This window comes from Salvia splendens, chromosome 20 (assembly GCF_004379255.2).
Source record: "Salvia splendens isolate huo1 chromosome 20, SspV2, whole genome shotgun sequence".
Classification (NCBI taxonomy): Eukaryota; Viridiplantae; Streptophyta; class Magnoliopsida; order Lamiales; family Lamiaceae; genus Salvia; species Salvia splendens.
In genome coordinates this window covers 6,754,253-6,768,694 of record NC_056051.1, presented here as the reverse complement: position 1 = coordinate 6,768,694, position 14,442 = coordinate 6,754,253, and the positions used below count along the sequence as shown (strand labels likewise).

General features: G+C 40.5%; 2 pseudogenes; both read right to left on the bottom strand.

The window, feature by feature from the left end:
- Positions 1 to 659: 659 nt before the first annotated feature.
- Positions 660 to 2,699, bottom strand: LOC121782025 (annotated as a pseudogene).
- Positions 2,700 to 7,707: 5,008 nt separating this feature from the next.
- Positions 7,708 to 14,239, bottom strand: LOC121781374 (annotated as a pseudogene).
- Between the last annotated feature and the right edge of the window lie 203 nt (positions 14,240 to 14,442).

Genomic DNA, 14,442 nt, shown 5'->3' with positions numbered 1-14,442 from the left:
GGGCTGGTGGACGCTGAACGTTGCAGCGTGTGGATCGCCCAAGCGACGTTCCTTTGCATCCATCCGGGACACCAGTTGGTCGACATCTGCGGTCAAGCGCTCAAGCTGTGAAACCAAGGCAGCCATCGATAAATTCAGTTCCAAATCAGACGTAACCGGATCCGTTGAGTGATATTGCCAATTTGGTGGATCGGGCGGTTGCGGATCGGACACCAAAGAGGGCCTTGGGGCGCTAAATGTTAGCGCTGGAATTGGGCACGCCGGATCTGAATAGGAGTACCCAATTTGCACGTCTTGCTGGGGGTACCAACACGATGTGGGGCTTGGCATGGGCAGTGGCGAGAGAAACGATCTGTCATATTGTGAGACCTGTCGGGCAACCTGGTGGCGCTGGGCGAGGGAATTGTGCAATTGCTCCATGGCGGTGCGAGGAGTGAGGTAATCTACTTGGTGGAGATAATATCTGATGTCGGTGTATGACATGTTGACGTCGATTGTGATGAAGAGATCTAATGAAAGCACCAGATGATATGAGTAAACTCATATCGGAGAATAATGGCGAGAATTCACCGGATATCGAAGGTCCGTTCGCGGAGGAGTCTCCATCGAGCAACCGATGAACAAAGACGGAAAAGTAAAATGCAGAAAGATAAAATACAGAACGATAAAAGATAATTATATTTCTTCAATGATTAATTCAAAAGATAACAAAAGGCTTCTATTTATAATAGGAATAACCTAACTTAATGACCAAAAAATAGAAAAGATATGCTAAATCAATTATATATTAAATAATAGAGATATGAGATATTCTGTGGATATACTCGTATCAAGGAGCGTTGCACCATCTGATAAGCGGGGCATGGGTTCCACTACTTGTATCGATTGCGACTTCATATTCACGATGTGCGAACGACACGCGTGGCAGTGAGAAGATGTCGGTCCCAAACTGGTCGAATAGAAGGGGCCGACGCTCCGTGAGCAAGTTCACCCACGACGGACATAAATTGGGAAATGCCGATACCGTCACACATTGTGTGATTGCAACAATTTGAAAATATAAATCCTCCACATTTCATTAGTGTAACCTGTACAATGTTGTTTTGAACATTATCAAAACACATCACTTTATATACTATATCAATCTTTGAAAAATAGAATGTCACGTTTTAGTACCGTACAACGGTATTCGATATCTTGCAATGAAAAACCGGAATTCGGTACGATAACAGTATGGTACTCCCCCTCCCCCCAACAAATATGACCTACTTTTATTTTTTGTTTTTTTTGACTTATTATTAAAAGCAGAAACACTTTTATCACTACAATTTTGCGTTACTTTATTTTGTCTTTTATTTTAGTTTTTGTACTTAACACAAAAAATAACACTACAAAAAATCTTGTGCCATCCAAAGAAGGGGTCATCTTCCTTAAGATGGAGGGAGAATATTTGTATACACTGATATTATTCAAGACTACATATAGTATGATACTTTTAGTACGGTATAAAATACGCTCCCAACACTAGTGGCTTGGACATATTCTAACCCATGTTTTTGTTAGGATAACAATTGAAATGTATTGGTACTTTTGGAATTTTAGTTACTCTATCCGTCCCACAATAAGAGTCATATTTGGTGTGGCCATGAGTCAATAAATGTAAAGAATAGTTGGTTGGAAAAGTTAGAGGAATATAAGATCCACTTTTTTATATTAGTTTTATATTAGAATGTGAGTGAAGTGAGTTAGTAGAATATAGTATCTACTTACCATTTATGGTAAAAGTGAAATGTGACTCTTATTGTGGGACGCAACGAAATGACAAAATGCGACTCCTATTATGGGATGGAGGGAGTATAATATTTTAAAGTGATATTAAGATAATTTTTCCTTAATCCTAAACTATTTGATGTGGCATATGAGAATCTGAAATGTGTGGTATAGAAAACATTCACCCTATCCAAAAGATAAATATCATACCTGAATGAACATAAGTGGAATATCATCCAATATTCCAATGTTGTTTGGCACATCAAGAACAAGATCATCCGAGTTGGGGAAGGGTGGATAAAGGGCATACACTCCTAAATGCTGCACCGTCGCATCCACGTCGGCCTCGACAAACACTACCCCTTGGCCGGTGCATTCGACCACAAGCTTCCGACCAGTGTGTTCCCTCAACCGCCCGTCCAACGGGTAGTAAAAGACCAAGGCTTTGGCAATAGCCTCACGAATGGTCTTGACTGGATCTTTCCCTTCAATGGATGGATTCTTTTTGTAGAAATTTATTGTTGTAACATATGTTCTAAGGAATATCTGGTCATCTATATCAGAGAGATATTTGAATTCAAGTGGTGTGGATTCTGCTGGAAAGAGCAGCTCAGGTGATTTTTTGGTAACACTGAATGTTAATCTTTTGGTTGACGCCATGACTTGGAACAAAACCTTAATTAATACGCATATATATAAATGGGGACGAAATGCAGGAAAAACTATCAATTTTGGTAAATTCTTCAACTTTATAATTTATTCGACTATTTTTTAAAGATGTAAGATTGACCAGAAATAACCAAACTTGGAGTTTTTTTGGTAATTTGCTAAGTTATCCGGTATATTTTTCAATAAGAACTTTTTTGTTTTATACATTAAGTGCGTGAACTTCTAATCCTAAATAAAATGTTTTGACCAATTATACTAATTAAATATCATAATTTTTACCTATTATACTAATTAGATACCATAATTTATAAATTAAGTGTGTAAAAATTATGGTATTTAATTAGTATAGTTAATTAAGCGTTCTTTTTTAAATGATTTCTTATTAAACTTAGAATACTTATTTAATTATACTAAAATCAATCCCAATTTCCTATCTAAAATGAAATTATAGTGTGAATAACATGGGAAAGAGGTAGTAGCAGTATATTGAAGTTCAATAAAATTATGTGTTGACATTTTAATATCATCGTGTTGACATTTTTAATACACTGCTTTGATGAATTAACAGAGTTAGTAACTTAAATAGTTAGCAACTGATCATACCCCCGAGTTACTACATTATTATTCTGAAAGACAAAGGATCTTTAATTTTCTAAAATTTGAATATACGGATGGATTTTGGGCTACATGCTTAATAAATAAATATGGTCCATTCTTTAAAGTTTAATTGATATTGTAATGGGCCTCAATATTATAAGCTAATGAGAATGATAGGGGATGGGCATTTAGAAAATGGCCGACAATCGTTTTTTTCACTATATAATAGTAGTACTAATAATGCTAAAATACTACGCATTCCTTCCTTAAAATAAAAACTATTTCCATTTTACACTATCACTTAAAAGCTGAAATTTTTGAATATTTCCATTTCAGGATGTGGATCGCACAATCCACTAATACTATTTCCAGTACTTTTTCTATTCATCCCTATTACTTTATCTATTTTTCTTTTCATCTCTCTTACTTTACTAATTGAATATTAAAACTCGCGTCATTTTAAAAGTTTCTTGTTTCGAGAACGGGATGTAGTAATTGTTAATACTATTATATATGAAGATAACAAAAAATTAAGCAGAAAAAATCTAATTATCCTTATGTCTCACATTGGTAACAAATAACAATATATGTAATGGGAGAACTATTGTATTTTGATTGCTTAATTGTGATCACATTACACACCATCTTTATATCACGAACGATATACAAGGAAAGTATGTAATATGAAAACTTATCAATTACATAGATTTATATTCCCTCTAATTAAGTAACATAATTATTTGTTTCCTTACTAACAAACTTAGTATTCATGCAAGGATTTGGAGCTCAAGAGCTTGAGCTTGATGGGCTGTCCGTATCACAAAGAGGAAATTGTCGGAGCGGTAGTAGTCATGACCTGAAGATGTTTCTCGAAGACTTTCATGGATTCGAGAGGTAGGGTAACCGGAACCACGAAACCATCCTTAAAGCCTAAGTACCAAGCTACTTGAATATTATCGGTTGGCTAAATAATTCCTTTAGACACCCCACCGTATGTCGTTGTGCCCCATCCTACTTCCATTTGCTAAATGCTCATGTGTGTCAAATTCGAGGTTATATAAGTGTTCGCTGCCGTAAAATTTGGGCTATCTCGCATCACCATTAGACTTGCAACAGATCTCAGGTATTCACCGGTCGCTGCTTCGTGCTTTGCCTTCATCACCAACTCCACCGCGTAGTGCAGGGGATTCTTTGATAACTCACCTACAGTCGTTACTGCCACTGGAAATGCTATAACGTTGCCATAGTGCCCGATGCATATTAATTAGGAATGAACACGTTGCAAAAAAGTGGAACGATTATTGTCTGTGTTGTGCTGCAAACCCATACCACATTGGAGAACAGAGGGAATTGAAGTTGGAAGCGGTATAAGAGCATCGCAATGGTGCGGATGTCTCAGCGGACTTCCCAAAAAAACCTCCTGCCACGTCATAAGGACATCCCACTGCACAATGACGGACATCCCTAAGGACATCCCGACAGACACAATAATAAAAATTCACAAATTCACCAAATTAAACAATTTACGGAATTAAAATTTCGACACGAATACTGACGGAGAAAGTGCAATAATAATTTCATTAAATAAAAAAAAGTACATTTCAACAAAAAAAAGTCTAAACAAATTACATTTCAATTATATCGTTCTAGAGTCAAATATGGGCTTGTCGTTGGCGCATGTCGGCAAATGCACGGACTCGATCGGCCTCTTCATGGGGTATCCCCATACGTACATTGGTCGTGGCCACGCCATGGCTTGGACCGGCAGCATCAACATCATCATTGGCCCAATCAGTCAGTGCTGGACCTTCATCTTCGACAATCATTTATCCATGATAATACATGCGTACATGATATCAGCGATGTTGCCAATATACCACAACCGTGATGGACCCTTCACTCCCGCCCATCGAGCCTGGAGCACACCAAATGCCCGCTCCACATCCTTGCACGCTGCCTCCTGACGACCCACAAAATAGACCTTATTTTCTTCTATGGGGCATCTGATCGTCTTCACAAAGACGGGCCACATAGGGTATATCCCATCCGTCAAATAATAGCTCATGTTGTGCTGGTTGCGGTTGGCGACGAAACTAACAATCGGACCAACACCCATGCACTGGTCGTTGAAAATGGGCGAGGACTGGAGGACATTGATGTCGTTGTTCGACCCGACTACTCCAAAATACGCATGTCAAATCCACAGCCGATAGTCAGCTACCGCTTCAAGGATTATCGTGGGATTCTTGCCCTTGAAACCGGTAGTGTACATGGTACACCCCTTTCTAGGCGGCGGGGCAGTTCTTCCACTCCCAATGCATACAATATATGCTGCCCAACATTCCCAGAAACCCGTGCTGACTCCCGTACATATCCATCAGAGCCTGATAATCTTCGGGGGTAGGCTTCCAAAGATACATATCCCCGAATATCTCCCTAACGCCCTCACAAAAATACTTTAGACAATCGCGGGCAGTCATCTCGCCGATGTGGGGGTACTCAACGAACATGTCGGCCGCACCTCCGTATGCCAGCTGCCTGATTGCGGCAGTGCACTTCTGTATGGGCATGTGGCCGGGTTTACCAACCGCATCCTTCCTCATCCTGAAATACTTGTATCGATGCTCTAAAGTGCCCACGATACTTAGAAATAACGGATGATGCATCCTAAAACGTCGTCGGAACATGTTCTCCCCAAACTGCGGCTCCGGAGTGAAGTAGTCCTCATACAACCGACGATGTGCAGTGATGACCTATTTCATGCATTGGTTTAGGGATAAAATGTAGACTACTTGATCAGTTTATCTTGCAAAGCAAGTGTTAATTGTGCAGGAATGCCGCTTGACCAAAGGCAACAAGGCCAAGCTGATCAAGCTGGCGCAGAAGGCAAAAAAGATCAAAAATCGCGAGGGTTGATCTAAGGGGTAATCAAGCCGTTAGACGGGGGACCACTGCATTCCAGAAGAAAGACACGTGGGGCTAATGTGCTGGATGTCGATCATCAAGTACTGCATTCTAGAAGGGGGGCACGTGTTGATGCGTAAGACACAAGGACGAAGCCGAATCCTCATTCCGTTATTGAAGAACCGTTGTATTCTAGAAGAATGGCACGTATCAATCGATGAGGCGCTCAATCCCAGCAAGGACGAATATTCTCTGTCAAAGTTGTTATCCTAGCTGGAGATTGCTGCGAGGAGCTTATAAATAGAGGATGCAGCGCCATTAAAAAGATCTTCCTTTCGCTTCTAGTTTAGCTTTTCTTTTTAGTTTTAGTTTCGAGTTCCAAGTTTTCCCCAGTTCCAAAGATAGCTTAGTTAGATAATAGGAATGGTTAGTTAGAAAAGAGCGGCCAAAGGGAGCGCGACAGAGAAATCAATATCTGTTCGGTGTTGTCTCAAGTTCCAGCCGAGAGCTTCTCGACTTTATTCGCTTTCCTACCTTCTTGTTTTCTGAACTTGTTACCTCAGTTAAATTTCATTTTGTTTCGTAGTTAAAGACTCTTGCTTGTATCCCGCACTCTCCAGTTCCAAGTTTGAAATCTTTTACAAAATAAAGATGCATAAAATCCTATGACGCCTAAGGAAGGGGTCATCTTCATTGGGACGGAGGGAGTACTATTTATCATTATAAAATAATTATTTTATGTAATTTTTATTGCATCTTATCAATTGTATATCAAAATAAACATTTGAAATATTTATGGAGGTTAAATATTTTCTATTTAATGTAGTATTACTTTTTTTATATTTTTAATTAATATACTATGTAATTTAATTCTTACAAATTATATTAATTATTTTTAATATTTAATTCAGCCTCCTCCATATTCCGGGTTCTGGATCCGCCACTTATGTACACCTCCTTCACTAACTCACAGTGCAAAATGACATTTGAACCGTTGAATGGGTGAATAGTTTACTCCTTGTGTTCGCTGCAACTGAGAGTAGAACTCACACATAATTCATTTTTGCAACCAAAGAGAGTCTGAGTAGTAAACTTTACACATCTGAGAGAAGGGACAGAGACAGGCCCGGCCCTGGGGGGGGTCGAGCAGTGCCCCCGCCCCGGGCACCCAAAACGTTGGGGCCTCCAAAATCCAAATACATACATGAGTATATACATGCTACTGGGCAACTTTTAAGGTAATAATATAAATTGTATGCTATAAATATTGTCTTGGATGTATTGAAGTGTTTTATTACTACTGTTGTTATTGTTACTATTAGTTTATAGTATTATTATGGGGCCCCTCTTTTAGTTCCGCCCCGGGCCAATAAAAACTCAGGACCGGGCCTGGACAGAGAACTACAATTTTGATTCTATTTATAGTATTGACCTAGTGATTGAATAGTCATTGCTACAGACCGAAGGTCCTGTATTCTGTCTTCGATTCCATCGTTTCAAAATTTATGTTTATCCATAAACGACGAGCACATATTTATAGACCTAATTATGTTCCTATGCGGTTTTACTTTATTCTGCAATTTGGGAAAGAACTGACAAAGAAAACTTAGAAATAAGCTTATAGTTACGAAATATTAGAGCGACGAAGATATTGGAGCCGTAGTAATCATGACCTGGAGATGTTTCTCAAAGACTTTCATGGATTCAAGAGGAAGGCTAACCGGAACCACGATACCGTCCATAAACCCTAAGTACCAAGATACTTGACTAATACCGGTCGGCCAATAACTCCCTTTGGGCACCCCACCGTACGCCGCCGTACCCCACCCAACATCCATCCACTCGAAACCCGTGTACGTTAAATTCGACACAGTATAAGTGTTCCCCACTGTCAAACTCAGACAACTCACAAGCAGTCTGTGCTTCGTGTTTCGTGCTCCTCGCCAACTCCACCGCGTAGTGCAGCGGATTCTCTGAAAACTCACCGGCAGTCGTCATCGCCACCAACAATTTCAAAACATTGCCGTAGTATCCCACCTGAAGCGGCAGATATATATTCTTCCGGTTATCCTTAACGCTGATGAATTTCATCTCTTCGTCGGGTTTGGGGGAGAGAGCGATTGTCTGGCAGCGCCACACGCAGCCTGCCACGATCTCGAATTTGGAGCAGCGCTGGAGATGCGGTGGCAGGCTGCGCCGGAGGGCGGAGATTTCGGCGGAGGTGAAAAGGAAGGAGCGTTCCACCATCTGATCCATTGGCACTTGGGTACCACCAGTTCCGGCATCATAGGTGTTGGAAATATAAAACATAAATGGCCGCCCACTACTTATTATTGTGGAAGTTCCTAGAGTACATTCAATGTTGTATTGTTCCTAGCAAAGTAGAGTTCCAAGTATGTATTTGAAGAGTCTCAATATCCCTATAAATACTAGGGGGATGAGTAGTTCAAATATAACAAACATTTGCATAAGAAATATATCTCTACTTCTATCTTCTAATATGCCTTACCAATCTTGTTATACCTCTCTCGATTACCATCTTTAAGATGGTATCAGAGCAGGAAACTAACAAAAAACCTCCAATGGAGGGAAACCAAATATCCACTCTCGAGCTGTTGATCGAGACAATCTCAAATCTAATTGATTTGTACAAATCCAACACAAACCAAAGCCAAAATTTCTACCTACCGAATAACCTCAGCGAAGGATTGAAACGCACTGCTGCAACACAGGCGAACAACCGAAGGAGTAACGTTTCTGCAGCTCCACCCGTCACAGACAGCAGCGTCGTCGACGACGGCGGCGAAAACAGCAACATCAGCCGGCGTCGACATCGGCAGCAGAATCCATCTGAAGCAGCGTCGCCGGGTGAGCAGCCTCCGGCTGAAGCGGCGGCAGTAGCGGCTAGAGCAGCGACGACAGCTGAAGCAGAGGCGGAGGCAGCGTCTGAGGCGGAGGCAGCGGCTGCTCCTGAAGCCGCGTCGGAGGCAGCGGTGACTGGGGCAGCGGCGGAGGCGGCAGCCGCAGAGGCGGAGGCGGCGGCGTTGGATGAGCAGTGGAGAAAGAAATTTAGGAGAAGAAGAAAGAAATGTGGGGGAAGAGCCGCTGATGAAGAGTCTTGTGTGGGATTTTCTAAAAACCCCCTCCACACTTTGCAAAAAACCCCCCCAAACTTATACACTCTCCCAGATCCGACCCCACTCCAAACATTTCTCACAAAATTTACCTCAAAAAAATCTGAAAATGTCAAAGCCACCTAAGCAATTTCAGAAATTTGCTAACTCACCCCAATTGTCCGAAATATTATACAAAAAACCCGCATTTGTCCAAAAGACCCAAGTAACATCCCCAAGTCTCGAAAATTCTGAAAACAAAACCCAAATTTTTGAATTCCAGCCCTCAATTACTTGTGCAAACACTTTCCAAGCCATTGCGTACTCTTCATCCTCCAACATAGGACCCAAAGACTATTACTGGATCTTTGATTGTGGGGCAACCGACACCATGTCCTTTGATGAGTCGGATTTCCTTGAAATTACCCAATCCACAAAACGATGTGTCCAAACAGCCAATGGAGAGTTAGCACCTGTGCAGGGGAAGGGCACTATCACTGTCTCACCAACTCTTCGCATCTCAAATTGTCTTTATGTTCCGTCATTATCCCACAAACTCTTATCTGTCAGTCATGTCACAAAAGACCTTAATTGCAAATTACTAATGCAGCCTCGGTTTTGCATGTTACAGGATATCAAAACGGGGACGATAGTTGGGCGTGGCACTGAGCGGCATGGACTGTACTATGTGGATGAGATAGCCCAACAGAGTACTGCGATGCTGACTCACGGACTGACTGACAGACAGATTTGGCTCTTGCATCGCCGGTTAGGACACCCATCTATAGGTTATCTTCGCCTACTCTTTCCTGAGTTAGTTTCATCTTCGCGTGTCTTGAATTGAGAAACTTGTGTTTTGGCCAAAAGTCATAGACATTCTTTTAAGTTGAACAACACTAGGGAAAAATCTCCTTTTGCCTTAATTCACTCTGACGTGTGGGGACCTGCCCCGGTTACTGGGGACAAGGGTTTCGGTATTTTTTGTTATTTATTGATGATTTCTCTCGTATGACTTGGATTTATTTTTTGAAAACTAAATCAGAAGTTTTTGACAAATTCACTGAGTTTTACAATCTTGTTCAAACCCAGTATAACTCCAAAATTCAAATCCTTAGATCCGATAATGAGAGGGAATATGTGAATTCTAAGATGCAATCTTTCTTCTCCGACAAAGGTCTTGTCCACCAAACCTCTTGTGCATATACACCAGAACAAAATGGGGTAGCCGAGCGAAAAAATTGATATATTCTTGAAATCACCCGAGCTCTCTTAATCGAATCCAATATCCCAAAAACCTTTTGGCCAGAAGCCATCGCTACCGCTGTTTACCTCCTAAATCGTCTTCCCACAGGAATACTCAACTTCAAAACTCCCCTAGACATATTCTCTTCCATAAACTCGGTTCCGTCCTCCGTACATCTCGATCCCAAAATCTTTGGTTGTACAGTGTTTGTTCATATTCCCAAACATGATCGTGATAAATTCTCACCTTGTGCAGTCAAATGTGTCTTCTTGGGATATGGAAAAAATCAGAAAGGTTATCGTTGTTATGACCCCTTAACAGATCGCATGTATACCACTATGAATTGCGACTTTGTTGAGAGTGAATATTTCTATAGCCAATCTAGCGGTCAGGGGGGGAGTGAATCGGAAAATTCGGGATGTGACGCCCTACATTGGCTACCTCTTTGGGGAGAAACCATTCAGGGGGAGAGGGAAAATACACAAACTGGCATGCCTGGCCAGAACCCTGTCACAGAAGTCGGTCCAACAGAGGAAGTTAGCGGTACCACCGGGCCGTCAGACTCCCTAGAACAGAACACGCCGCTTCAAGACACTACCGAACTATCTGACCAGTCTTTGAATCCTGAGGTAATTCTTTCAAATCCCGAAATTGGTAATTCAATTGAAACATCTAACAATGACATGAGCCATGCAGATGAGTTGTGTACAGAACAAAAGACATGGCACTCTGAATTACCCCATATAAGCACGAGAGGTGTTCCTCCAAAAAGATATTCGCCAGACTGGAAAGGACGGAAATCTCGGTACTCTGTTGCAAACCTAACACAAGGGCATCTCACTGAAATGGCAAGGGCATTTGAGGCGGCACTTTATGAAGAAGAAGAAATTCCGCAGTCCTTCGAGATGGCGATGAAACACAAACATTGGAGAGAAGCCATGAAGAAAGAGATTGATGCCTTGATAAAAAATGAAACATGGGAAAAGTGCACTCTACCTCCAGGAAAGAAACCAGTAGGATGTCGTTGGATCTTCACCATAAAAAGACGTGCAGATGGTTCAATCGAGAGATACAAGGCAAGATTGGTTGCTAAGGGATATACTCAAGTATATGGAGTAGACTATGAAGAAACTTTCTCCCCGGTGGCCAAACTAAACACTGTAAGAGCTCTTCTATCTGTTGCTGCATGTAAGGAATGGCCATTATATCAGTTTGATGTTACAAATGCCTTTCTACATGGAGAACTTGAGAAAAATAAGGAAGTATACATGGAGGTTCCCCCGGGCTTTCACGAAGACTTTGGGAAAGGGCAGGTGTGCAGACTAAGAAAAACCCTATATGGGTTAAAGCAATCCCCCAGGGTGTGGTTCGGATGATTTTGTCAGGCAATGGTCAACCAAGGATTCAAACAGAGTCATTCAGACCACACGCTATTCCCAAAGAAGAGGAATGGAAAAATGACATGTCTAATCATATACGTTGACGACATGATCATAACTGGAGATGATGCCGAAGAAATCCAAAACCTGAAAGAGAATCTTTCCAAGGAATTTGAAATGAAGGACTTGGGAGATCTGAAGTACTTTCTAGGAATTGAAGTGTTGAGGTCAAAGCACGGAATATTTCTAAGACAGAAAAAGTATGTATTGGACATGCTAGCGGAAACAGGTCTACTAGACTGCAAGCCCGCCGAAACTCCAATGGTGCCCAACCATAGACTGCAGATTGTGGATGGAGCTAAGCCTACAGACCGAGAAATATATCAACGGTTAGTAGGAAAACTTCTTTATCTTTCTCACACTGGACCGGATATCACATATGCAGTTGGAGTTGTCAGTCAATTCATGCATCAGCCTCAAGAAGACCATATGGACGCTGCCATGAGAATAGTAAGGTATCTTAAGGGTACAGCCAGTTACGGGGTAGTCTTCTTGGAAAAAAAGGAAAACTTAGAAATTGATGGGTACACCGATGCTGATTGGGCAAGCAATCCAGTTGACAGAAAATCCACTGGAGGATATTTTACCTTTGTTGGAGGTAACTTAGTCACTTGGAGGAGTAAGAAGCAAAAGGTTGTAGCCCTATCTAGCGCTGAAGCCGAATTTCGAGGGATTAAAAGTGGTCTAATGGAGATATTATGGTTAAGAACGTTGTTAACAGAAATTGGCTTTCCACCTACTCGGAAAAGTCAACTTTTTTGTGACAACAAAGCAGCTATCAGCATCTCAGAGAATCCCGTCCAGCATGACAGAACTAAACATGTCGAAGTCGATCGTCACTTCATCAAAGAAAAACTTGAAGGAGGAATTGTCGAATTCCCGTTCCTCCGATCTGAGGAACAACTTGCAGATATACTGACCAAGGCACTCAGTCCAAAAGTTTTCAAAGAATTTCTTGGCAAGTTGAGTATCGGAGATACCGTTGCTCAACTTGAGGGGGAGTGTTGGAAATACAAAACATAAATGGCCGCCCACTACTTATTATTGTGGAAGTTCCTAGAGTACATTCAATGTTGTATTGTTCCTAGCAAAGTAGAGTTCCAAGTATGTATTTGAAGAGTCTCAATATCCCTATAAATACTAGGGGGATGAGTAGTTCAAATATAACAAACATTTGCATAAGAAATATATCTCTACTTCTATCTTCTAATATGCCTTACCAATCTTGTTATACCTCTCTCGATTACCATCTTTAAGAATAGGCATGAGGTGAGATTCCGGAAGTGAGAAGATGTCGGTCCCACACCGGTCGAATCGAAGGGAACGTTGCTCTGCGAGCAAGTTCGCCTACGGCGAAGAGAAATTTGGAAAGGCCGACGCGTCGCACATTGTGTGGTTGAAGTTGTTTGAAAAGATAAATCCACCACATTTTAGTCTTGTGACCTGTTGTGTGTTTGTATAATTTTAATAAAATTTGAGCAATACCAAAAGAGAGGTGCGTTATAATGTTTACTTTTCTTAAATTGTCAACTGACAATTATATCAACAATCTACATATGTCAACACGAAAATATTTGTATGTCAACTAAATTTAGTTTATATACGTATGTCTTTTGTTGATTAAGATGTCAACAGAAGACATGCGTATGTCAACTATATTTAGTTGGCATACAAATATCTTCATGTTGACATCGATAATATAGGTTGTTGATATAGCCGTGAGTTACCAGATTAAGAAAATTATCAACTTGATCATATATGTCTCATTAAATTCATTAATATATTGTTATTTGGACTAGTATTCCTAAAGTATAATACAGCGACAAAACTACAAATATATTAACGATAAAATATAATCCCAAGGGAATTTTATCATTTTTGTCCATGAATTTATCATTTTCTTCAACACACTTAGTAAATAATTTAACTCTCTCGTCAATTTAAAATATTTATGTCAAATCAAGTATATATTAAAAAACAGAAACTCAAAATAATTATCATGGGAAAATTAATAAAATGTTGAAATTCACGGTTTTGCCAAAAAATAAATATTGTACCTGAATGAACATAAGTGGAATATCACCCAATATTCCAAGGCTATCTGGCATATCAAGTGTAAGTTCATCCGAGTTAGGGAAGGGTGGATAAAGGGCATCTCCGTAATGCTGTAGCGTTGCATCCGTGTCGGCCTCCACGAATACTACCCCTTGGCCGGTGCATTCCACCACGAGCTTCCCACCAGTGTGTTCCCTCAGCCGCCCGGCCAACGGGTAGTAAAAGACCAAGGCTTTGGAAATAGCCTCACGAATAATCTTCACTGGATCTTTCCCTTCCATGGATGGATTCTTTTTGTAGAAATTTATTGTTTTATTATATTTTCGGATAAAGATTTGGCCATCTATGTCAGAGAGAATTTTGAATTCATGTGGTGTGGACTCTGCTGGACAAAGCAGCTCAGGTGATTTTCTAGTAACACTCAATGTTAATCTTTTGGTTGACTCCATGTTTAGGAAACTAAACTCATAACATGCATATTTATAAAGTTTTCGTTATTGCTCTAAAAGTCTTAATTATTCTTGTATCTCGGCCCACCTCAAAATTATTTATCCACTCTGATATGCATCTTATACGGATATCTTTTGCACCTCATCTATTTTTTTCTAAGAATCTAGAATATTGTTAAAAATTCAAACTTCAATTTTAGTGA